Source organism: Furipterus horrens, unplaced genomic scaffold (genome assembly GCF_987537825.1).
Source record: "Furipterus horrens unplaced genomic scaffold, mFurHor1.1.pri manual_scaffold_3, whole genome shotgun sequence".
NCBI lineage: Eukaryota > Metazoa > Chordata > Mammalia > Chiroptera > Furipteridae > Furipterus > Furipterus horrens.
The window spans coordinates 139,953,478-139,980,168 of NW_028327173.1; the positions used below are offsets into that span (position 1 = coordinate 139,953,478).

Here is a 26,691-nt window from a genome sequence, read left to right on the forward strand (position 1 = left end):
TGTAAATCCAACTACACCATTTCCCTCTCGGACCTCCTCTGTGACTTCTCATAGGCTTTCAGACTCTGGGGTGGGGGTATAGTTTACATATTTTTTTAAAAGACAGATTGCTGGACCTTGCTCTCAGAAACTCTACTTTGTAGCTCTGAAGGGGCCCAGGAATCAGCCTTTTTGGCAAGCTCTTCCCTACCTCCTCTCCCCAAAGTGATGATCACATAGCTGGTGGATGGACACCCTGATCTGCTGTCTGATATGTGTATTTCCTTTACCAGTAAGCTCTGCCCACATGCCTCACCCCTCCATCTCTTCAGCGACATCCATCCCCTTCCCTGGTGCAATCCTTGAGTCACTCTCAATTAAGTTGCACCCCGTGCTCAAGCCATTCACAACTTCTCCCAGTGCCTCAAGTGCATTGACCAACCTTTTGACTTGGGGACTTTGCAAATACTCTTCTTTCTTCCTATAAACTTACCCAAGGCTACCCAACGAAACTTCCATCACCTCCCCTGGCTAACATATAGTCACGTATTAGATGCCAGCTTAAGAATCTCTTTCTTCAAGGAGTCTTCCTGAGACCCTCAAATGTGGGTGAGGAACCTTCCTCACATGAGCAACTCTTTTATCAGAGGATTGCTCTGTTTATTTACTTGTACATATACGTCTCCATCTAGAAAATGAGCTTAGTGAGTGTCTAGCTGTCTAGTTACCCTTGTTTTCCCAGCACATGACATAGTGCCTAGCACGCAGGGGAAGTTCAGAAAATATTCATAAAATAAAAAATTGAATGAATGAATGAATGACAACTCTTCAACGTAAGTGTCATTAACCTTATTTACTGGCATATTAATTCAGACTGTTCACAGATATAAAGTGATTTTTGCAAAGTCCCCAGCAAGTGGCAGAGGCAGGATTCAAGCCCAGGTCCTCTACACTCAGGTTTCCCTACAATATTTCAGAGATTCTCCAAGCATGAATCACTGAGTGAATCTACGTCTTCCCAGTTCTCATTCTCTAAACCCTCTGCCACTATTAGGCCTCTATCCTAAAAGGAAAAGATCAATGAAAGCAACAAAAGTCTCCCAATGCTTATAATACACAAACCCCGGGCTTTGGAATTAGATAGACCTGAATTCAAAACCTGCTCTGTCTCCCACCAGCTGTGTTAGCCTGGGCACGTAGCCTTACCACAATGAGCATCAATCTTAATATGCAATCCACAAGATTACTGTAGGGAACAAAGTGAATAATGCAGAGAGTGATGATCACAGGGCCTGGCCCCCAGTAGGCCCTCAATAAATATTCATCCTCACCATCTCTTCCTCCCCCTGGGTAAGGGTACAGTGGGGGCAGGGGGACTTGAGAAAAAGACCAAGTCTTGCTTCCGGGTTGTCTGCCTTCTCTGTCCCCCAACCTATGGGACTGCCTCCTTGAGTCTTCTTCTCACTCTCTTCCCCCTCACCTGCCCCCAACTCCCACCCACCACACTCACAAAATTTTCTCCGTGAGCTTGAAGTTGCTGGTGTAAAGTTCAATGCCTTACCTCCTTCTGGAGTATCCATGTGGTAACAGAAAATTCAGCTTTAAGACAAAGGTATGAAGTTCCAACTGTGGAATTAAAACCCTAGGAGAGAGACTTTTACCCAGGAAGGGTGGGTGGGGTCAAGACCGTAACTGCCTTGTGAAGGCTGTGAAGGCTGCCCCCACTCCTGGAATGTTTCCAGAGCCACCTCTCAGGTTACCTAGGCTCCCCCAAGCCCAGGCCAGTGCTACAGTCTTTGTGAGGTCGACATGATGACACAGGAGTTCCCAGCCAATGGGGCCCTTGCTCATGCCAACGCACCAGTGAAAAGCAGTTAAGTGTTCTTCTGACACAGGCTTGTAGACCAGGACAAGTGGAACAGGCAAACTGAGATAGTTAAATGACCAAGCAGTTTACATCGTCGTCGGCAGCCGTCCGTCTCGAGAGACGATGGTGTAGCTTCTTAAGAGTCTATCTGCACCGCCGAGAATGGCTGTGCAGTCCGACTCGGGAGTGACATGGTATCTGTCTCCTCCCGTGTTGAATCGACATCTTGCGATGACGCTGAAGCTACAGAGCCTGGGCAGGGTAATATGGAGGGTCTGCTGTTGCCCATGCAGCAGACCCCCCCTCTCTTCGCAGCTGAAGGATCCAAGGGAAAGACGGAGTCAATACAGCTTGGCTTCAGGTGCGCCGCAGGAGTTGCCGGTGTTGACTACAACATCAAACCGCCTTAGGGACTCCGGCTCCGGATTTTCTGTCGGGGTTTACTCCCTTAGCCTTTCCCCTGAAGAGGTATGCCGCAAGGCAGCGGAGGTTTTTTGGAGTCAGAGTTTTCCTTCTCTGATGTACCCTGACTGGAAGATCGAACCAGCGACACTTAGCTCGCAGGCCGACGCTCAATTCACTGAGCTAAACCAGCCAGGGACAAGCAGTTTACAACCATCTGGTAAATCGTGAAATCCTTTGTTCCCTAACCAGAGGATAAATAACTTAAATCACCCTACTCACTGACATAGATAACAGAAATCCAATTAGTGCCAACCACACCCAAGGACAGATGAAGTCAGGGAAATAAATCTCATTTTGGCTCCTCAGCAGAAAGCTAATGAACATGCTATTGAGATCTCCCCTAGACCTCCCCCAAATCTCCCAGCCTTTGAAACCCTCAAGAGGGGGCGCGCCGCGCGCAGGGCCGCCGTTGCCGCCGCGGTTTGTCGCCGAAGGGAAATGGCAGACCTGGAGGAGCAGTTGTCTGATGAGGAGAAGGTACGTATCGCAGCAAAATTCATCATTCATGCCCCTCCTGGAGAATTTAATGAGGTGTTTAACGATGTTCAGTTACTGCTTAATAATGATCATCTCAGAGAAGGAGCAGCCCATGCATTTGCACAATATAACTTGGACCAGTTTACTCCAGTAAAAATTGAAGGTTCTGAAGATCAGGTATTGATAACAGAACATGGTGATGTGGGAAATGGAAAGTTTTTGGATCCAAAAAATAGAATCTGTTTCAAATTTGATCACTTAAGAAAGGAAGCAACTGACCCAAGACCATATGAAGCAGAGAATGCAGTTGAATCATGGAGAACTTCAGTAAAAACTGCTCTATGAGCTTACTAGCCCAAAGCAAAAACACCACAAAGGACCCTCGAGAGAAATCCAGTTGAATTCCTTTTAAAATGTTCTTCTAATTACTTCTCACTTTTGATTTACTACCTACAGACAATAGGTGCTCAATTAATATTAGTTAAATGAAGGTATCAAGGGCAAGGATATTTTCCCTCTCTAAGGGACTCAAAGCTAAGTATGATTTTGGAAACTTCTCTGCTTATCCCCACCCAGCACATGCTGGTGGATAACTGAGAAATGACTGTATTTAGCAAAATGATAAGAAAATTCCCCACCAGAACTAACTTTTGGTATTAAGTAATAAAACTGCTCCCAGGTACACAATGCTCTACAGTAAACCATTGGATTGTGTTCTCCCCCGCCAAGCAGTGACACAGGCATTGTCACGGATGAGCAGAGTGAGGCTCAGAGAAGGGACATGACTTGCCTGGGCTCCCTCTAGACAGGCAGAGAGCAGCTAGAGGTGGAGCTGAGACTCAAGGCCAAGTGCCCTGCCTCCTCGTCTCTCCTCTCCCCGCCTAGCTCCCTGTCTCATCAGTGGGTAGACTCAGGACTTCCGCTCCTCCCACCCCAATGCCACAGACCAGACGTGGCTATCGCACCATCATCTTCTTCACCATAGTCTTCTTCTCTCCTTCACCTTCCAGCACATCCTGGCTCTTCTGGAGGGTGATGACATTCTCAGCCTCGGGGGCAGCAGAGGGCAAAGCCACAGGGTGAGAGCCGCACTGAACCCAGCTTTCAGGGGCTGTCCCTACCCCTGCATCAGCCACCCGCCGCCTGCAGGCATGCCAGCTTGCTCCTCCCCAGCTGCCAGCCCCAGCGTTGCTCAAGAGAAATGAGAACCCACAAAGGGAACAGCTGGGGAGTGGGTGAGCCTTGAGAAGGTGACCGCAGGGGTGTGTGGATAATCCTTGAAGTCCAGCGTTTGGAAGAGGACAGATATCAGGGGCTGCAGAATTCTCCCCCTTTGCCAGTCAACTAAGGGAGAAGCAGCGGCTGCGGGGACAGAAAGGGTCCCCCACACCTCAAGCTGAAATCTCATCATATGTAATACCTCCTATGGGCCTTCTGCTATCTACCCTTCTTAAGGACACGTCCTAATCAGATTAAGGCACTCTGCTACCTGAGAGAGGCAACACATTTACTAATGTCCAATTAATCTATTCATTCTCCTTATCTTAGGGCAGAAGAAGGAGAAAAAAACATGAAATAAATAAAATAATGAATAAAATGACTTCATATAGTAAAGAAAGCAAAACAAGGTAATCAGATGAACAGTGTGGTGGGTTCAAGATCCCACAAGTTCTTTCTTACTCTGCCTATCAAGACGGCTCTGGGCTCATCCCACCACTCGTTTGGACCAACAGAAGGCCATGCAAGTGCTGCTGTGCAGTTGCTGGCCTAACACTTAAAGGAACTGGCAGCCCTTCCCCTCTGGAACCCAACTGCCATGGAATGGCAACGTCAGGTACACAGAGACTTGGGAAGATGGGGTCATCTTGGATGTTCCAGGCCCCCTCCCCCAGTGATCTCTGTCTACACCACACAGAGCAGAAGAACCACCCGCTGAGCCCAGTCACACTTTAGAATCATGAGAAATTGGGCCCTTTCCATCCTTACTTCCCTGGCTGACAGAGTGAACTTTTAAACCACTAAGTGTTGAGGCAGTTTGTTAAACAGCGATTAATGACTTTGGCTACTAAAGTGATGGGAGAGGGATGGCTCACTTAGAACACTGTCCAGGAAGGCCTCTCAGGGGTGATAATATTTAGACTGAGTCCTGAATGACAAGAAAGAGGTAGCCATGTGAAAAACAAGAAGGAGGGTCTGTCTGTCTCTCCAAAGTAGAATGTCATTTCACTAGTGTATCTCTAGTGCCTGAAACAGTGCCTGGCACATAGCAAGGGCTCACCTAAATTTGCCGAGTGATTGCAGTAACAAACTCTTTCTGTGCAGGGACCGTGCTCAGTGCTGTGCATACATTATGTAACACAGACCTCACTTCAGTTTTATTTAGGCCTATCTTATAGGAAGAACCTTCCTGACAGAATAACAAGTGCAAAGGCCCTGAGGTAAGAATGAGTTTGGTATGGAACAGAAGAAGGCTAGTGTGGCAAGAGCAAGGTGGACAACTGGAACAATGCCGTGGGGTAAAGACAGATGCTTCCCAAATGCAAGACCTCTTCATAGTTCTGTCACCTTCTCCCCACCCCCACCCACATGCTGCATTGAGCTGGCCTCTGAATCAGCCTGAGGGCAGGGCAGGGCCTCCCCCCTGTAAGTCCTGACCTGGGTGGATCCCCTACCTCCAGACTCTGTCCATCAGCCAGCCTTGCCCACATTCTGTGTGTCATATTCGTGTCCACCAGCCTGTCCCGTCTGCCCCAACTGGCCCTCAACAAGTCCTGCAGACACTGGCTTTCTCTGGCCTCCCGAGGCCTGGTGCGTGGCCAAGACCTGGGTCAGGCCTATGTCCTGAAACAGGCCATTTCCAGCCTTTCTGTCTCCAGTACAGACCCTCTCACAATTCATTCAGTTGTTTAGAAAACTTACTGAGCACCTCTGATATGCCAGGCACCACAGTAGATGCTGGGAATACAGCTGTGAATAAGGCAGATGAAAATGCCCAGTGCATAGGAGATACATATAGCGAGAGAGACCGATAAAAGATGGAAAGCACCTTGTGCATCGGATGGTGATGAACACCATGGAGAAAAGAGGAGCTGGGCAGAGAAACAGGGATGGCTGGGGCTGGGGAGTGGGGGCTGGGGGGTATCCCAGGAAGTCAGCTGTTTGTTGGGCAGGATGCATACCAGAGTCATTTTGTAGCCATCCTCTCCCTTCCCTGGCACGTTCACCAGGCATGAGGCCACGTCATCAAAGGCTTCTGCATGTCGTTGTTTCGATGAGGGAAGAAAGGAGTAGAAAGATATAATATACCTAGGGACCCACAGTCCCTTCTCTCCTCCCCAACTGGGCTTCTCTAATTCTTACTCTCCCGGCAGCCAGACTGGGCTCCCCCTACCCTAACCCTTCAATGGCACCCCACTTCACTGAGCATAAAGTCAGCATCCTTGTCAGCGCCTTCAAGGTCTTGCCAGGTCACCCTCCCTGACCCCACCCCCAGCCTTACTGTCGCTGCTCTCCCTCACTCACCATGCTCTGGCCACACTGGCCAGACAAGCTTCCAGGCTCAGGGCCTTTGCACAAGGCAGTTTCTTCTACCTGGACCAATTCACTGCCACGTCCCCTTGCCCAGGTCCCACACCTGTCCTTCAGGTCTAAGCTTGCCTGCCTCTCCTCAAAGAGGCCTCCCCTGACCTTTGGGTTAATGGGGGTCCCACTGTGATCCTCTTGTGCATCAGCTTACTCTCTTTTTTCAACCATTATCACAATTTATAATGAAACTCTCATTTGTTATAGTAGTAGATAGTTGCTATTTTGTCAGCCCCAGGTTTGCTCATCTTTCCTTTGGTAAAAGAATTCCTGCCTTCCCTGTGGGTTACCCATTCCATATAGTTAGATGAAGCTGAACCCTTGAAGCCCCACCAATCCCCCTCTTCAAATAGGCGCGGGCCTGCAACCCAAGCTTGGCCAATAAAAAGAGTCCTGTGCCCACAGCCACTGGGTTTTGAAGGATGAGTGAAGTGGGGAAAATTGGGAGGGAAAGAACATTCTGTATGGAGGGAACATCATTAGAAAAGACAGGCGGCAAGAAACATCACTGTGAGTCTGGGGGAACCACTGGGTTGCTAAAGCAGAAATTGTACAGTAGGAAATGGTAGGGGATGAGACTGGGGGAAAATTCCAGCAGTATAATGGATTATAAACACTGAAAAAAGCTAGCAATTGAAAACAACTGAAATGCTGAATAAACTAAAAATACTCTTTTAAGCGTAACTCTAAACTGGTATAATAGTAAAGAATCCACAAGACCAAAAACTGACATGAACGCTGGAACCCTGAGAGGGAAGCAATTGTTAAGGCTGACTTTTGTCCTGAGGAATTTTGCTTCCATTACGATGGCTACACAGGTGATGATGACAAGAGCTTAAGCCTAGGACCGCCCCCCAAAGGGGAATTCTAGTGGGACACACCTTCATGGAATGGTACCCCAAAGGCTACACCCTTGCAAGAATCAAAGAGAAATAAAACCACTGACCTGGTTTGATATTTGCACTTGGTGGGACAAAAAATTCCCCTGAAAATGAATAATCACAAGCTGTCCCTCACACATATGTATTTGGGGGACATATATATTTGGTCCAAATTCATACGGTCTGGGTGGTCCCCAAACTCCAAATGGTGAAATTTAAAGTACGTGGTACCCTAAGGTGAGGAACAGAAGCAAAAATAAGCTTCCTCAAGAGGATCATAGTTGCACCCAGACCTTAAAGAATTCCCAGGCAGCCCTGGCTGGAGTGGCTCAGTGGATCGAGCACTGGCCTGCAAACCAAAGTGTTGCCAGCTTGATTGCCAGTCAGGGCACATGCCTGGGTTGAGGGCCAGGTCCCCACTTGGGGGTGTGCAAGAGACAACCACACATTGATGTTTCTCTCCCTCTCTTTCTCCCTCCCTTTCCCTCTCTCTAAAAATAAATAAATAAAATCTTAAAAAAAGAAAGAATTCCCAGGCAAATTTTCAATAGACCCAAAACTCGTAAGAAAATAAGGCACCATGAGTGAAAACTGACAGAGTACACAGCAGACTCAGGTTCACAAAATCTTTAGAATTCAAAATTATCAGACATGGATTCATATGTTTAATGTTTTAAAGATAAAAAATAACTTGAAAATATGAACAAACAACAGTAGGATATAAGGCTTAAGATTAGACACAGCTGATTAGCAAATCAGATAAGATCTCAAACTGCTATCCAGAAATTAACGTAGAGAAACAAAAACAAAGAACAAAACAGACAAAAAAAAAAAAAAAGACCGAAAAGAGCTGGGAATATTATGGAGGTTAAGACAGAGAGAGAGGTAACCTGAATCTAATCAGAGCTGCAGAGGAAGAACAAAGAAAGATGAAGAAAAGGCAATATTTTCCAACATTTCTGTAAATTTTTCAAAACCATTCATGAGCACCAATCTCTAGATTTAGGAATCACAATAAATCTCAAGTAGGAAGAAAAAAATAAGTTCATTACTATATATGTCATAGTAAAATTGCAGAACACTAAAGTAAAAGACCTTAGAAGCAGCCAGAAATGCAGATTAACCCACCCAAAACCTAGCAGACTACCTTCTCAATAGCATCAGTGGGAGCCAGAGGAAATGGAGCATTAACTTTGATGTGATAAAATAAGAGACATCTCAGCATCCTACATTCAGTGTAAATATTTTAAAGAATGAAGATTAAATAAAGATATATTTTTTTTGCAAACAAAAACTAAAAAAGCTTACTACTAACAAACTCTCATTAAATATTTTATAAAAGCTATTCTTTAGGCAGAAGGAAACAAATCCCAGATAAAAGCCTGAGATTCAATTTAAAAATGGTCAATCAAAAACTTAGTAAGATTTTATTGACCACAAACTAGATATGACCCAACCACGTGGCTGTTAAAAAAAGTAAATGCATCCTCTGAACAGCAGCAGAATACACACCCTTATCATCAAGCGCACAGGTAACATTCTTGAGGATAGATCACATGTTTAGTCACAAAGCAAGTCTTAACATGTGTAAGGAGATTAAAATCATACCAAGTACCTTTTCTGATCATAATTAAATGAAACTAGAAATCAATAGCAAGGAAAATTAGACACTTGAAAAACGCTGTATGCAGAAATTAAACCCACACTCTTTTTTTAACCTGTTTTCCTTTTTACTTATTTATTTTTTAATTGTTCTATTACAGTTGTCCCAAATTTCCCCCCTGTTGCTGCCCCCTGCCCTGCCAATCACACCCTACAGTCAATCTCCACCCTGTTGTCCATGTCCATGGATTATTAATACCTGTTCTAAACCCACTCTTGAACAATCAATGGGTCAAAGAAGAAATCAAAACAGAGATAAGAAACTATCTTGAGACCAATGAGAATATAATGTACCAAAACTTATGGGTTGCAGCAAATGCAGGACTAAGAGAGACCTTTTTAGTGATAAATGTCTGCATTCAAAAGAAGTAGGATCTCAAATAAATAATCTAACTCTACATCTCAAGGAACTTGAAAAAGAACAACAAACTACACCCAAGGTTAGCAGAAGGAAGGAAATGAAGATTAGAGCAGAAATAAACAAAATAGAAAACAGAAAAAGACTAGAAAAAATTCAATAAAACAGGGTTGTATGAAAGATATGGCATATGCATGCAATGAAATATTACTCATCCATAAAAAGAACGAAATCCTATCGTATGCTACAATCTGGAAGAACCTTGAGGACAATTTGCTAAAGAAGACAGAAGGATAAATACTGCATGATTCCACTTATATGATGTATGGAAAGTAGTCATACTCACAGCAGTAGAATTTACAATGGTGGTTGCTAGGGGCTGGGGACAGGGAGAAATGGGGAGTTATTGTTTAATGGGTAAAAAGTTTCAGTCATGCAAAATGAAAAAGTGCTAGAGATCTGCTGTACAATATTATGCTTAGAGTTAACAATACTGTGCTGTGCTCTTAAAAATATGTTGAGGGTTGATCTCATGTTATGTATTTTTTGCTACAATAAAAAAAGTGAGTGAACCTCAGAATAACAATAAAAAAAGTGCAAATAAAAGATTACCACCTGTCAAATTAGTAAAGATTTAAAAATGCTAGTGAGAGTTCCCTGAGGCAAGCTTTCCCATTTACTGCTAGTTATAGTATAAATTGGCAGGCATGACTGTTTTAAAAAATGCTTTGGATATATGCATCAAAGGGTCTTAAAAATGTTTGTACCCTTTGAGGTAATGATGTTACTTGTAGGAATCTGTTCTATAGTAATAACAAGTGTAAATATGTCAGTTATTTATAAGACCAGAAACTAGAAATCTTCCAAACATTCCATAAGAAGGGAATGGTTAATAAATGTTGATGCATATGATAAAACAACAAAAATGTTTAGGAAGTGTTAGTGACAAGAGAAAACTGCTTGCAATATAATATTAAGTGATAAAAGGCAAGGTAATAAATTGTAAAGTATGATTACAGACAGTATCATTCCTACTATGTCAAAAAAATAAAAAAGATAAAGAAAATACACAAAAGTGGTATATGAGGTTACTTCCTGGTAGTGAGACTGTGGATATTTAAAATAAGATTTTTAAAAATCCTTTTTTTAAAATGTTTTCCAAACTTCTGGCAAAGAGCTCCTGTTATGTTCCTAATCAGGAAAAATAGGTATAATTTAGAAATAAAATATGATCTAGGTTTCATGAAAAAAGATGATCAGTTTGTTTTTAAACATATATTTTTATATTTATTGGAAGACTTAAGTTACTCTTTAGTCTTTGCAAACATAAACATGTAACGTAGAATGAAGAGTGACCAAAAATTAGGCTCTTTATTCTAGAAATACTGGAAGGTATTTGATTGATTTTATTTAAGGTATGTTTAAGATAAACATAAACTTTTCCACAAAATCTTTTAATGCTAGGTTAAGAGAGGCAGACATAACAAGGAGAGAAATCAAGAGAAAACCTTACATTATTTATTTGTGTGGTAAACATATGGCCTCTCGTCATCCAAGTAACAGCATCTACTCCCTCTGGGGTGCTGTGGGTGGGTCATCCCCTTCAGGAGAGTGGTTTAGGGGAGACAGAAATGGAATGGCAAGCAGGGAGGGGAAGGGAGGGACTGCCCTGGCGGCCAGGTCCACCAAACCCACTCTGACTTTCACTGAGTTGGCGGATGGCACAGCCAGATTGTCCCACCAGCCTGGAGCTACTAACTAAAACAATTACATTCAAGAAGAGATAAATTCATGCTACAATCAGATTCCAAATATTAGCTGGGGATGATGGGGTAATATTCTAATTGGCTTAAGTTGTGAGCAGAAAATTCTGATAAGGGATGGGCAGAGAAAGGTACAAGCTGGCTTCCACAGGGACACAAACACTGACTCTTTGAGAAAATCATGTTTTTGTCCCACTGCTCAGCTTCCCTCCCTGCTTTGCCATTTAATCTCACATGTGATGTGTTCTATTTTTTAAATAATTTTTCATTGTTATTCTAATACAGTTGTCCCAATTTTCTCCTCTTTGCCCTCCACCACCCATCCCACCCCCATTCCCACAGGCATTCCCCACACTGTTGTCCATGTCTGTGGGCCATTCATACATGTTCTTTGTCTAGTCCTTTCCCCTTCTTTCTGCTTTCCACAATTATCCCCCCACCCCTCTCCTCTGGTCACTTTCAGTCAGTTATTTGTGTTCTATTACCTTCTCTTATATATCCTTCTTTGAAACCAGAGAAAGCAAATTTGTAGATCTTGGGTTTAATCTAGAAAACAGATATGATTTTGGTGGGCCATGTTTTTGTTTTTGTTTTTAGAATACCAAAAAACTTGAATGGATTGATGACAATTAAACATTGAGAGATTTGGCATAAAATTCAGGACTTAGGGCTCTAAAAATATTAAATTTAGCAGCAGTGAGCTGATATTTCAAATGACAATAATCAGCTGGAGATGGGTGACAGATGCCCTTTTAGGTGGCAAAGGGTCACCAATTTGCCACAGTCCTCACTCAGCCCATTTGCCCATCTGCATTTCCATTCCTGGCCCCTGTACTCATTCTTGAGGTTTTCATAGCTCAGAGTGATTTACAAAAACTGGTGGGTCAGCCCTGAGCTGTCTAGGATAAAAAGAATCCATTGATACAAAACTCAGTCACTTCCTGTAAGTAACTCTGATAAAGGCAGTCTTGATTAAGCACTACGAACATGCTCAAAGGCATGCTAGGAGAGTAGAAAGAGATGCACCCCCTGGAAGTCAGGGCCGCCATGGACAGATAGAACAGAGGGCCTTAAAAAGGACATCTTAAGGGAATCTCATAGCCTAGTGTTTGGAACTTAGTAGGAGGTTAATAAATATTTGTTTCCATCCTCCTAAGAGCAGATGCAGAGCACAGTGAGGAAGAAATGGAGCCAGAACAGTGTAATGCAATGCACAAAAGCACAGCATGCCAAGAGAGAAGGAGGGAGAAAGTAATTGTAGCCTAGAGAGCAGTAGCAACAACAGACCAAGCCTAGGGAAGTTAGAATGACAGAGCCAGGTACTATAATAATGGGGGTTGCATAATTGTGACATGATTCTGACAGATATTTTCTATTCACATATCTATATGGTATGCAGAACATAGAGTAGATAGAGGAAGACAGCATTAATCAAGCAGAAATTCAGGCAGAAATTCACACCAGGGCACTGGTCATGGGAAAGAATTCAACCCTTTAAGGAAGGATTGTTGATTAAAACTATAACAGAATAAGTATAAAGATATAGAGAATAGGTAAAATTTGCAGAATAGCTGTATTCAGTTGAAGGATAGAATTTCTTTACTTAGCTGAAATAAGTTAATTCTTTAAAATTGTTTGGTTTTGTTTGGGCTTACCACTGTAGTTTTAGTAACTTTGGAATAATTTATTTCTAAAGCCTCAACTTCCTGAAGCATCATGTCACTACATTAATCACCTGTCAGAGAACGTTAGAACGTGGGATGGAAGGTTACAGATGCAATTATTTCCTTCCCAGCCCTTTCTTAGGGTCTTAGCCAACCAGTCACTGTTTTACATATGGTAGCTTTTGCAGTATTTATTTCTTTAAATATTTAATAGTCTTGAGAGGCAGTGACTGGCAATAATACATAGAGTTTCTAGGATGTTGTGAATGCTTAATAAATGGTTAATAATAAAATCCTGCATGATGAAGACAGCAGTCAGTAAACCTATTATACTCTAAAATATTTTAAAGCTGTAGCTGTAACTATTAGAAGAGTATAAAAAGCAAGCATAGTACATTGACTAAATTATGGTAATAAAGGAACATTTATTTATTTTTTAAAGTATATTTTATTGATTATGTTGTTACAATAATTCCAATTTTTTCCCCTTTGTTCCCCTCTGCCCAGTACCCCACTTCCCCCAGCAAATCCATCCCCCTTAGTTCATGTCCATGGGTCGTGCATGGGTCGTGCATGTAAGTTCCTTGGCTTCACCCTTTCCTATACTATTCTTTTTTTGAAATTAATTAATTTTCTATAACGATAAAAAATAACAATTCCCCCCTCTCAGACTTAAGACCCTTTATAATCTTATAAAGGATAATGGGTGAAGGTCTCATGCTCAATAAAGGAACATTTACATTCACTAAAAAGTTCACCCAGGTAATTTCCTTAAGGTGAATTCCTTAAGGAATTGGGGGAAAGTGGATAGAACATGGATTTAAGAAAAAAAAAACTTTTTTTTTTTTTTTTGTAAACCATGTGGAAATCTGCTGACGACGAACCGGGTTACCTACATCCTGTACAGTGGCAGGGTGCTTCAAGTCCCTTCAAAACTCCCTCTAGTCCAGCACCAGTTGGCAAAGCCTTTTCAATTTCTAGACGTCTTCAAGCTTTGAAGGACTTGATTTTGGAAGAGGAGGCACGCAGGTGCGTGTGTGCGACACCTCTAGATGTATGCCGCAACATAGTGACACCAGGAAAACAAATGCTCTTATACCCGCGAGAGAAAGTTCCTTATTTACATTTAAACCTGGGAAACTAGGCTACCTAGGAACCTGGACCGCTGCGATTTTGAGATCCCGCGCAGCCTTTAGCGGCGGAAAACTCGGCGAGGGCTGAAGATCTAGTGCTGTGAGTTTAAGAAAGGGAGCGAGGGGGGAAAAAATAGAGCTGCTCCTTTAAGAACTTCCTTTCCCTTTATGTTTACATAACATGGGGGCCGATCCACCTCGGAGCCGCCGGGGGAAGGCGGGGAGTGGGCGCGGGAGGCCCCACGCACAGTGGGAGGGAGCGCCGTGCGGGTCCAGGGTTGGGGACCCTCGGCGGGGGCGCAGCGGCTCCCACCTGCCTGCGCGCGGCGGGGCGGCTCCACGGTCCTGCCCCCGCCCCTCCCCCGCGCGCTGCTCCCGCCCTTCCCTCCCTATTCTGTTCCCTTCCTCCCTCCCGCGGGGCTTCGGCGGCGGCGGCGGCGGCGACGGCGGCGACGCTGGGCGGGAGCAGGTCCCCTGCTGCTTAGTCCCATTTGTTGTCTAGTCTGGCTCGGGGCGGCCGCGGCTCGCGGAGCTCCAGGGAACCCGGCGGGGCAGCCGCACAGCCACGACGGAGCAGCCTCGGGACTGGCCGCCCCGCGCCCCCTTCGCCGCCGTGCCCTTCCCCGGCGCGCTCACCCCCTTCTCGGGATGGGATTGGAGCGGCGGCGCGGACTCAGCGGGGATCGCGGCGGAGGCGGCGGCGGCGGCCGCCGAGCGGGGCTCCATGTTTTCCCCCGACCAGGAGGAGCACTGCGCCCCCAATAAGGAGCCGGTGAAATATGGGGAGCTGGTGGTATTGGGGTGAGTCCGGGCATCCCCGACCTCGGGAAGCTTGGGGGCGGGCGGCGAGCGCTCCGGGCTGGGTAGCTGGCCCGCGCCCGCATCCCGAAGCGGTGCCAGCGGGGTGGCTCGGGCACTCTTTGGGGACCACCAGGGCGTTGGGAACGGCTGGAGCAGCTCGGAAGGCTGGGACAGCGGGCGCTGAGGCGGGAGCTGGGATGCGCTATCCGCACGGAGGACGGCGGGGGAGGAAGTGGAGGAGTGGGGCCGGTCCCGGGAGGCGGCAGCGGGCACTGGGGCTACCTCACGCCCCGCGGGGCTCAGTACTCGCGGACGAAGTCCTTGGTGTTATCGCAGGGACAGGGATTCGACTTCCCGGAGCGTGCTGGGCCCCGGAGGGTCGGTAGGGGCCGGGGCTGAGGCGCCACCGTCGCAGGCACTTCGCTGTGTGGCAGGAGACCCCTCGACTGGCGGAGCTGGGAGGCTCGCGAGGCCCGGCCCCGAGGGGCCCTCTATCCCAGCTCCCTGTGAGCCCGGGGTTGGGCGTCCGCGGGTAGCGCGTAGCATATTGTTATGGTGGCCGCGGCAGGCAGCCGCAGCCCTCGGGCAGTGAACTGTCCCTGACCCGGGCGGGCCAGCAGGCCCTCGGTTCTCTGCGCCGTGCGCGTCCTGGATCGGCAGGGACGCAGCGGCTCCGGCCGCACCCCCTCTGTCCCTCCACCCCGGGCCGCGGCCTCGCAGATGTCCTCCCGGCGGCGAGGAGCTCGCCAGCCTCGGCGCCCTTCCTGGCTCCCTCTTCGCTTGTGGAAACCACATTTTGAAGATAGTAATTATCCGCAGTCGTTAAACGGCAGCAATTAGAGACTTCATCTACTTACCGAGTTTCCTTGTGACATTTCTATTGTTTACCCTTAATAAGCTGGGAGGGAGGCTTCGCCGGATTAAAGCTGGTAAAATTGGGCAGTGAAAGGAGAACGGCGTGGGGAGGGGGAAGTGCAGGAAACTCGGGAGAAAGAGCAACTTGGGTTTAGTACTGGAGGAGAAAAGATTATTTTCCCTTGGCTGTGTCACTCCCGGGAACCCGCGCTTTTGTCCTTCTCTGTTGCAAGACGTGTATTGAGAACATCATGAGTGCTGATAGGTAGGTTTAGCGTCCATGTGAGAAATCATGAGTGTGGGAAACCTCAGAACTCTGAAGAAAGTGTTTTGATAACTGAGTAACTTGAAGTAACTGCCGACTTAAAAATAATTTTATACAAGTGTTTTTAAGAGAAGCTTCCAGACACAGTACAGCTCCCAGTTGTCTAGTCCTCCTCACTTTGTTGCTACAGTGGTAAGTGCTGTGTTATTGGAAATCTCATTGCCTATTTTGAAGCTATGTGACAATAAACGTTTTTCTCATCTGCATCTAGTTGCGCTTAAAAGACAGATGTTAGGGTTCACTGGAAGGAGGGAGGGATGTCAGGAACACCCCCCCCCCCCAAACTAGGGTTTAGCTTCTCTTATGTAACCTCAGCCCAAGCTAATTTTGTGGAGTTTGGTTCTGTTTGTGTGGCTGGCTGCAAAGTATGTTTAACATTGTGATCCTGGCAGGAAAGATTAACATATGCCAGAACTTGATCTCATTATTTCCTTTTGAGGAAATCATTGTTAAAATGTTTCAGAAAAGCCATGTGTGAATGGGCCTGGAGAGGTGTTGGGTTCAGAGCTAGCTTTAAAATGCCCTAGAAAGGTTTTATACCCTAGATTGTCCTGGTATCATAGGCTTACTGTAAAGTAGGCTAGGGAAACACATGGCCAATTGCATGTTCTCTAATGCTTTTCCAGGAGACACTGAGTATGACAGAGTTGGCACTCACCGGACACTCAGCAGTCACATGTGCACCTACTATGTGCCAGCACTGTGTAGGCGTTGAGGACCAGCAGGGAACAAGGAGCTTTCATTATAGTGTGATGTGGGAGGCATAAACAGAGAGAAACATGTAAACAAATGAATAATAAATGACAATTTCAGGTGTTGCCAAGTGTTCAGCAGAAGTGGGTTAACTCAGGGAATGTCTGCTCTAGGCAGGTGTTTTCTTTAGGAGGTCAGGGCAAGTCTCTGAGGAAGTGAAACATGAGTTGAGACCAGACTGCTAAGAAGATGCTAGTTTGGTTTTCGAGTACTTAAGAAGAACTGTGGTATTTTTCTGTTCTTTTTTGAGAGTAGGTTTTTGAGTCTCTGGCAATATTGAATGCATCAAATAATGGTGGGGGAATAGGAGAAAGCAGGTGGGCTTTAAAAAGACCCTTAATTCATATTCCATCCTTAGGACTTGAGATAGTATCTTCCCTCTTAAAGCAGCAATAACAATAAGTAATATCAGCTTTGCATGCCTGATCATCTAGGACATAAAATATTGATAAACAGATAATTTGTAGATTTTCTTACCGATAAAATTAATCTTGAGATCTAAAAATGCTCAATATTGAGGAAAAAGGACTCATGGACGGGGACAACAGTGTGATGATTTCTGGGGGAGGGGGTCTAAGGGGACTAAATGGTAATGGAAAAAATACAATAAAAATTTTAAAAAGTGCCCAATATTGATAGAAGCTTTTGTAAAATACAAAGCTTTCTCCTTTTTTTTTTTGAAACTGTTGTGTGATTGTCCTTTCCAGTTCTCCTTTAAATTTTATAGTAAAATGTCACTGAGAAATCCTGGAGCACAGACAGGAATTGTGTGTGTACTGTATATGTCTCTGTGCGTGTGTATATATGTATATGTTAGAAGCTATATATGTATATATCTGTGTCCATGTAGAAATACTTAGGCGTTTTTTCATGTCTTACACAGTATTAAGGGTATTTCCAGGTATTTAAGATTTTAGTAGGGTCATCACTTTCTTGGCAGGTAAATGGAATTGAATTATTTCATGACTCCAACCGGTGAATTTATCATATCTGCAACTTTTTGTTGTGCTCATGACATTGAAGGTAGAAAAAAATGATTGGTCTGTGAGGTCTTTTTCACAGTTTATTTTAAACCTGAGTACAGGTTTAAAGTTGGGGAAGTGTGGCAGGATTTGAGAGGCAGTTGGTGTGGTGGAGAGAACATGAAGGTACAGACCTGGATTTTATTCCTGCTTTCTTATAGACTGGCTTTGTGATTTTGGCTTAGTCCCTCACTGTCTCTGTGTTTTTAGCGCTAATTAGGTAGTCATCAAGGGCCTTCCTGGTCTGTACCCTGAAGTACTGTTAATTGGCTGAAACGTGGAAAATGTATAATTAATGTATTCTAGGTACCCTGGCTTGTGTTGATATTGTATATTCTTGAGCTGATGTTGCTAGAATTTGAATGAGAACTCTGTTTAAATAGCAGAAAAGACCAATACTGTGACTGCTTTTTATGAAGTAGGTATGTGCAAAACAGGTTATTTAAAACAATGACAGTGGCAGACATATATTTGTCCCATTGGTGTTAGGCTGTACGTGAGGGCATTTAACTTTGGTAAAACTTTTCTGTTCCAAGTTTAAGAAAGGCAATGATGTTTTGAAATTAAGCTAAGTAGGTTGAAATAGCTAGCATAAGGAAGAGATAATCAGATAGAATTTTAGAGCTTGAAGGAGCCAAAAAGTCCCAGTACATGTTCAGCCCTTTTATTTTACTGATGAAGAAGCTGAGGCTCCAGGAAGGAAGGAGACTTTTTTAAGTTCATAGCTGAGCTGAGCACTACACTGCCAGGTCACTGCTTTTTCACTTCACTGCTGTCAGTTCCTCAAAGCTTCAGGTGTTTTTTTTTTTTTTTTTTTTTTTGTAACTTGCGTTATGGGAGCTGAATCCCTTTCTGGATTCAATTTGAAGCATACAGCTCTCTTGCTGACTAATGGCCCATCATGGTTTTTGGGAAAATATTGCTTATACTCTTAGTTTCTCTAACCTCACAGTTGAATGGATAGTATATCTTGCAAGGCTTTACTTTTCATTTGATGTTTCACAAATGGATTTTTATTGGCTCTTTCAGCCAAGGGTTTTTCATCTAGGGTCCACAGATGCAATCCAGGGAGTCCTTGAACTTAGGAGAAAAATTGCATCTCTTGTTTTCACTATAACTCAGACTGAGATTTAGCATTTCACTCAATTGTGAGAATAGACAACAAACAGACTTACTGCTAGATTTGTTAGTTACTGCATATATACAGACTACACTTACTAATGTGTCACGATTTAAAACTATCTTCATAACTAAATGTAGTTGACTTTACTTGTAATCCTTTGTATTTTACTTTATGCCCTTAAAAACATGTTTCTCAGCAGGCTTTCCCAGAATGCTAATGGGATCCTTGGGACAAAAACAGGTTAAAACCTCGAAAATGAAGGCTTATACATATGTCTGAAAATGAAATATTTTAGTGGAAACTGACCAAGGTCTAGATGAAGCTCAGGAAGTACCTACTTTTTTCCCTTTGGATGGTATAGTGTTCTATCAAATAAGACAGAGGACCATTGCTTAAAAAGTTTATGGTCTTTATTTTTTAAACAAGCAGCTCCTTATTTCTAGATGCTGTTTTTGTTTTCACTTTGGCACTTTGCCTTGACTCCCCCTCCCCTTGGCAGTAATAAGAAACCTTAAAATATACCCTAACACTTTCCCTTTTCTCACCCTCCTCTCTAATTTGGGCCCAAAGACATCAGACACTAGTATACTTGATAGACTAAAGGCCCTTGAACTAACTTTCTTTCTTTCTTTCTTTCTTTCTTTCTTTCTTTCTTTCTTTCTTTCTTTCTTTCTTTCGTCTTTTATAAAGCAAAATCTTTACTGTCATTCATTGTCACTTGGTATGTGGGTTGATTTGAAGAGCTCAGATCTGTTGGTGTGGACGGAGTGTCTAATTCTGTAGGCTATTAAGGGTCATGATGTTATTGGCTTTGGGTTGCTATATATTCCTTTACTAACTTTAGCCTTGTTTGGGGTATGTGGCTGTCTGTATGGCTTCTCGTCTGGCTTGCTCAGATTTATTTATTTCTCTCTCTAAACACACCAAGACTGAAGCCTTCATTAGGACTATTCATTTTTGGTTGCATTTCATCATGTGATCAATATTTGGGGATGTTTTATGTAAACAAAAATAAAACCAGGTTGATTCAGGTCCCAGCAATTTTACCAGACATGTTTTATGCAAAAGATAAAGCACGTACCCAGAACCCTGCCCCCCCACCAACCTTAAAACATGCTAGTTGCTATATTTGGGGCAGACTAATATTGCCACATCTGGGCAGTGGTTTTGTATCTGCTGTGCAGGGATCCACGGTGGCCTCTCTGAAGCAAACGTGTGGGGCTGTAGACTGGCTTTTGAATGGAGACCACAGCAATCTGTTGACTTCACTGGTGTGGGAGAAAAAGGTATTTTTAACTTCTTTCCATTTAATTAAAGGTTTTTCCTGGGGTGTGCAGAATTGTTTTATAAAAGGAAAAGTGAGGGTAAGAATGATTTGTTATTAGTTCTTGCTGGACTTATTGTCACCTTCATCTTTTGGAAAATAAAATAATGAGAGCAAAAAATGTTTCATATTTCTTAGTTTTGTCTAAATCAACTATTTTCAACCAGTATCTCAACTGCCTCATATGATCAAGCTTGAGGTATGTGGCCAGTACTTTATGACAAGTAATAAAGTGTGGATCTTTCAAATGATTCAAAGATGTCCCTTTAATACTGTCATTTTTTTTTTTATTCACTTGCATTCTGGTATGTTTTCTCAAGTGGGAGAAAAAGGGGTGGAGTTACATTAGGCAAGCCAGTAATTTATTCATTCAACAAATATTTTTAGGGTGTCTACTCTTCCACACAGAGAATACAGCTAGACAAGGCAGACACATTCCTGTCCCTTGTGAATTGCTATCCTGTTCTTGTCACAGACCCTTAGTGAACAGTCATTACCCATATACAGTTCGTTTATTTATTCCAGAAATATTTGAGTGTCTCCATGCTCTGCCCAGATGCAGTGATGAGCAGGGCAGGGCTGGTCCTTTTCTGCGGAGCCTATAGTCCAGTTAGGGAGATAGCAACTTAGAGCATTAACAGGCATCTCACCCTGTGCCAGGAAGAGGATGGCCAGTGGAGGTGAGAGGCAAAGAGAGATGAGGAAGGGGAAACACTGTATTCTGAGACCCAGGGGTGAGTGCTCCAATTGCTCCTCACGAGAACCAGGGAAAAGAGTGGCTGAATGAAATACTGAGAGAGTGAGAATGGGAGAACAGGTTATGAAAGGCTTGTAAGTTATTGGAAGGATTATGGATTTTATCCTAAGGGTGTGAGAGACTGTGGCTGGTTTTCAGCTCTGAAATGGGAGTGGGGAAAGTAAAGAGGGATGCAGCGGGAAGTGGAGAGAGAAGCTGAGGCTGGGGCCCCAGAGACAGGCAGAGAGAATGCAGTGTGAGCTAGCAGGCAGCTGTCCTGGTTCCGGTTTCTGGTTCTAGTCCCTCGGAAGACCTTGTCGCATCCCCTGCCTGGAGTTCTGTGTAGTCGGTCATTCATTCATTCAATGACTCAAAGGTACTGACTGAGGACCAGCACTGCCCTAGGCACTGGGCCATACACAGCAGCAAATGAGATAGACTATGACCCGACCTGCATGGTTGGTGGCAATTCAGCCAGCAAAAGGGTAGATAAAATGTTTAATCTCAGAGAGTGCTATGAGGAAAGTAAAGCAGGACAAGGGGGGAAATAGGTGATAGGGTGGACAGGAGTGGGAACTGTTGGGGTAAAGTGCTACAGATAAGGTAGTGGCGGGATCATTGTAGACAGAATAATCAGGAAAAGCTTTTCTGAGAAAATAGTCCTGTGTCCTCTGAAAGTGCCCACCTTTTCCAGTTTTTATTTACTTATGTTTAAGCTACCCTGCGTGGGTTTTGCTCCTACAGCCAGAGGATTCCTAGCTTTCCATTAGTTAAGGTGGTAAAGTATGTACACAGTTTACCAAAGGGAAAAGAGAAGTGTGAACAAATATAAGGACAATTATTTAACGTTCCTAGACACAAACTGGGTTCAGTCTACTGTGCTGCTTGCCCAGAGTGGTACTTGCATTGCAATAGAGCTCATTGAAACTGTCTGGGCTTCCCTTTGAGGGTAGGAACTCTGACTTCCGCCCCCCTTAAAGTGCGGACCACACCTTTATGGTGGGTACTCTCCGAGTGTCTTGAAGGAATGGGTTTCTGTGACACACTCCAGTGTGCCCCACTCAGCTCTGAGGTGTCTCTGGGGCTCAGTGAACGGTTCTCGAATTGAAAGGAACGCAGATTCTGTAGCACTGCTGTGGCTTTCTAAACAATCCTCCCAAACCGTAAGGGCCTGAGTTAAAGGCTCCCTGCAGTACTAACCGCCTACTTTACTGACATCAGGTACTCCAGTTTCAGCCTTTGTTTATTTTTCTTTTTGTCAGTCACCTAACAGTCATTTTGTCACCTGCAGAAAGTTCTGCCTTGAAGGGAAGCAGGCCATCTGTTCTGATTCTGCCAGCTGCTCTGAGCTGCATTGCAGTGCACCACCGTGGCGTTGAAAGGCTGTGGTCATTAGTGCCTGTTAATGATGGCTGGAAATGCTATGGAATACAAGCCTCTTGGATGACAAACCTAATAAATATGCATCGGGGGTATTTTCAGTAGCAGGTTTTAAGACTATTGCAAGTCATTCTCTATTGAGGTTTTATTTCTAGCCATCCACATAATGCTTCTCACTCTCAAACACTTAACTCTGTTTCCTGCTTTTCTGCTTGTGCAGAATCTGTCTTCAGGATAAGAAGCATTATTTCAAGCTTTGTACTTACATTCTAATTTATGCTGGTTTAATAGAATCCAACCAAAGCAGGCAGTTGCGTGTTTGGCCTCTAGGCTTTTGGTATAAGATTGTTCTTTCCTATTACCCAGTGCCTCCAAGGAGCCTCAGAAGTCCCTCTTCCTTTCCCACCCATGCCTGGCCTTCTTGTGCTTCCTGCGACACAGTCATGGAACATGGAACTTGTGATGCAATTAGAGTTTTCTCAAGCACTTGATTGATTACCTTATCTGCACAAGGATTCTAGACACAAAGTAGTATGCTTCACACCAAAAAATTAGGCAGACTGGATTCTTGCTGTCATACAGGAGATTGCATCGTATCATAGTTTGGGTTCAGGATAGAATCTGTATTTTTCCTTGATGTGTTTGTCAGTAGTTTATGCTTCTCAACATAGTTTTTCACATATTTGAACTATTTTCAGTTAATAAGCTTTCAGTTGTTTAACCCTATAAACTGTCTAATGAAAGGATTGTACCCAATGGCCATGTTATTGAGGTGGACATTACTCAGCTTTCCTAGTTGGTCTTGCAGCCAGATTGGAGACCAAATAAGAGAACTCTGGGTTTTGACTTGATCCCACATTCTTCCCCTGCTATCTTCAAATACAGTCAGCAGTAGTTCCTTAAATTTGTGGGCTGGACTTCCCATAAGAAGGAAATTCCCCTCCTCTTGAATCTGGGCTAGTTTTGTGATTTGCTTTGACCAGTCTGTATAAAGGAAGCGAAGTTTTGTGACTTCTGATGTTGCCTTACAGGGTGTTGTAGCTTCTGTTTTTGTTCTCTGTATTAGTTTACTACAACTGCCATAACAAAACACTACAGACCAGGTGGCTTAAAGAACAGAAATTACTTTTCTTACAGTTTTTGAGGGTAAACGTCCAAGATCAAGGTGTCAGCAGGTTTGGTTTCTCCTGAGGCCTCTCTGCTTGGCTTGCAGATGGCTGTTCTTGCTGTGTTTTCACATGTTTTGTTTTGTTCTGTTTTTCCTCTGTCTGTGTCCAGCCCTGGTGGCCCTTCCTTTTCTTGTTAGGACACTAGTCACATTGGATTAGGGCCCACCCATAGGACCTAAGTTAACTTTAATTACCTTTTTTGAGACCCTGTCTCCAAATACATTCTGTGGTATACTGAGCATTAGAACTTCAATATATAAATTTATGTCATAACACCCTCTGAGAAGACAGTTGCCATGAAAAGAAGCCTGACTCTCCTGCTGGAGAGAATGGTTGTGGTGGGTGAGAGGTTACAAAAGTAGAGGAGACCCGGCCAAGCCCTAGGCAGTCCGGTGGAGGCCGCAGACATGTGAGAGAAGTCATCTTGGATCCTTGAGCCAATTGAGCAGAGGTGAGCTGTTTCTGACAAATTGAAGAACTGTGAGTGCCACTTGTTTTAAGCTGCTATGTTGGGATGGTTGGTTACACAGCAATAGACAAGTCAGACACCCAGCACTGTATCTGCCTGTGGTTCAGTTGTCAGAGCGGACAGACTAATACAAAAGAATTCACCGGGTTTTTGTTGAGTGGTTTTCTGTTTTGTTCAGGTTATCAATTATGTTAATAAGCATAATTTTAGCCTTTTAGATGAGTTATTCCAAATATTAAGTACTATATGATCTGAAAATTTTAGCTAACAGAAGCATTTGTGGAATAACTTTATCAGGTGTAAGTCATCTGTGAGTTTCTTTGCACTTGTTAATCTCCATAATCAATATTATCTCCTGAAATTCTTTGAGGCACTGCAGTTGAAGAATGGCCTAGCTTAGCTGAGAACCATGCGTCTGGTAGACTCGTACATAAGGAGCTTTCATCAAGGATGGCTAATATGTGACACAGGTTTTCAGTCCTTTAAAGGCCACCTGACATGAAATAATACATCTAACAGATTTGAGTACAGCAGGCCATCTAGACCAGCATCTTGCAGGTTTAGGACAGTGAATGGGCCAGAAGAATGTTTCAGCACTGCAGTTGGGAGCAGAAATAATAGGATGAAAAGCTCACTTATATCGGTTATTCCAGTGGAGGTAGCCGGCCCAGTTTCAGCTTTCTGAGAAGGTGAGTTAACTCATTCTCAGGACAGAACTTATTTGAAATCTCCAAAAGGGTCTGTGTTTTCTGTCATTCATTTCCTCCTCTGCATCCCTTCCTCTGCATGGGACAGTAGCTCATGCTGGCCCTAGCCTTCCCCTGAGAGATGGTCATGGAGGGATAAAGCTATCATTCTTTCACTCAGGAGTGTGGTTTGGAAGCTTGTGCTGGAACCTGTGAATGTTTTGGGGTCAAACCCCAACCGGCAGAGCAACCAAGAATCAAAGAACCTTTATGCTCTCAGCCAGCTGCCCTCTGGAACCTTGGTTCCCCTGAATGACCAAGTGATGGTGTGCCCACCAACAGAGAGGATCTGCAGCCCCCTGGCCCTCCTTCCCCAGCCTCCATGGAGGCTGTGTGAAGACCATTCGTGAGCCACCCTTGTGGAGGAATAACTGGGTGTTCCTCCTACAGGCTGTTATGGTAGCCCAGGGTCTCGGCTGTCTCTGGCTCAGTTGTCCCCAGCAGCACAAGTATGGGGACAGGTGGGACTGTATTGCCCATAGAACAGCCTGTCTGGTGGTGTATTAATCCTGTTGCTGGGAGAGCAGAGCAGATTCACATTCTGTTTGCAGCAGGTACAGGGTCTCTGCTCACTGTCCTGTTTGCTTTCCCTGTCTGCCCATTACTCCCATGTAACCTCTGCCTCATCTTCAGGGCTCTCTGCTCCTTTTGAATTGAAGTGCAGATCCCTGGTTAGATTAGAAGCGCACAGTTAAAAAAATCATCATTAAAGAGGGAGCATCAGGATCTGAGCCCCCCCACCCCACCCCAAGAATGAGGAAATTCTGGCTAGGCTGTTGCTACTTGGTGGCCTGGCTCTTTCTTTCTTTGGGTAGGTGCACAGAGATAATGTCTTAGTGCTTTCTAAGGCTGACTAAGAGTGCTTTCTCTTAGTCAGGTCCTGTGCAGAGTGCTGCTCACGCTTGGCCTTCTTATGTTCTGACCAAGGCAGATGGGTACCATCACTCATGCATGGCTATTGAGAAACTGGTCCAGGATCGACGGAGCTCTGATTTGAACCCAGGCCTTTCTGATTTCAACACGCTTGTTCATAAATCATCCCTCTGCTGTGTGTGTGGTTTTGCACTTTATTAATTTTTTAACCAAATTCTTTCCATACTGGGTATTCTTACTAAACATAGTAGCAAACCTTTACTCATTTAATGATGTTACTAGTAAGATTAAAAAAATTTTAAATGTTCACAACATATCTGAACTCTTTTGGGGAAATTGCCTACATATTTATTTGGCCCACTAATGTTCCTAGTGTATTAAAAAAAAATCAAATATATGATCTCCTACGAGTAAAAATATGAATTCTCCTCACATCTGCATTCATATTTACTGGACTATATTACAATTAAATTAATGCTTCAAGGAAGTACCTGCTTTTATAATCCAAAATAATTCAAAGTTTATTTCTCTGATTTTGAAGCTGTGCATTGAGTTATTCTTCGTGCAGAACAGCTCTCTAATCTCATGCGCTGTGGCATGTACCCCTAAAATCTTTCTTTTCTCACTTGCTATTACTGGTGATAATTTAGGCTAGCATGTGTATTTTGTTTGTAGCTTGGGAAAGGGGCTTCAAGTTCTGTCTTCTCAAGTACAGGTCTGTCTTTGCCTGGATACTAATGTCACTGTATGTTGATTTTTCCTTTCCTGTCTCTTGCTCTTCCTGTTAGTATTGATTAAGGGAAAAAACCTTCATAGTTCCTCTTCGTCTCCTCACTCACAGTACTTAATACAGCTTGTTCTGGCAGTGACACTGGTTCAGCTAATCCAAAAAGCACAGGCCAGGAAAAGTGTCTTTTATTTGTTTATTTTAAGTGTTAACTTAGACCAGATGCCAACTTGAAGGCTTTGATGGAGCTGTTGACTTAGACCCTTCTGGAAGCTGGCATAGCTTCATGCTGTACAGTTTCAGCCTTCCTGTGAAGGCAGTTAAACCTTTTCGGTTACAGATGTGTTGAGGCGCATTAGACCCAGGATTTCTGGGGGAAAAAAAAAGTTCTTAATAAATAGACATCCTAAGGTATTGCATGGCAAAATATCAAAGGACAAATATAGCATCTTGATAAGCAATATTAGATGTTATATTGAGAAAAAGCAGAGACTTGGAAGCACTACAGGGAACTAATTCAATCAGGTGGTTCTGATAATGTAATAAACTACACAAGG

General features: G+C 43.9%; 1 long non-coding RNA gene across 1 annotated transcript in view; it reads left to right on the top strand.

The window, feature by feature from the left end:
* The first annotated feature begins 14,499 nt into the window (after positions 1-14,499).
* Positions 14,500-26,691, top strand: part of LOC150016195 (uncharacterized) — a 54,342-nt gene continuing 42,150 nt past the window's right edge. Inside the window, exon 1 of the long non-coding RNA XR_016510038.1 lies at positions 14,500-14,632. This is a non-coding gene — a long non-coding RNA (uncharacterized LOC150016195). The remainder of the gene's footprint in view (positions 14,633-26,691) is intronic.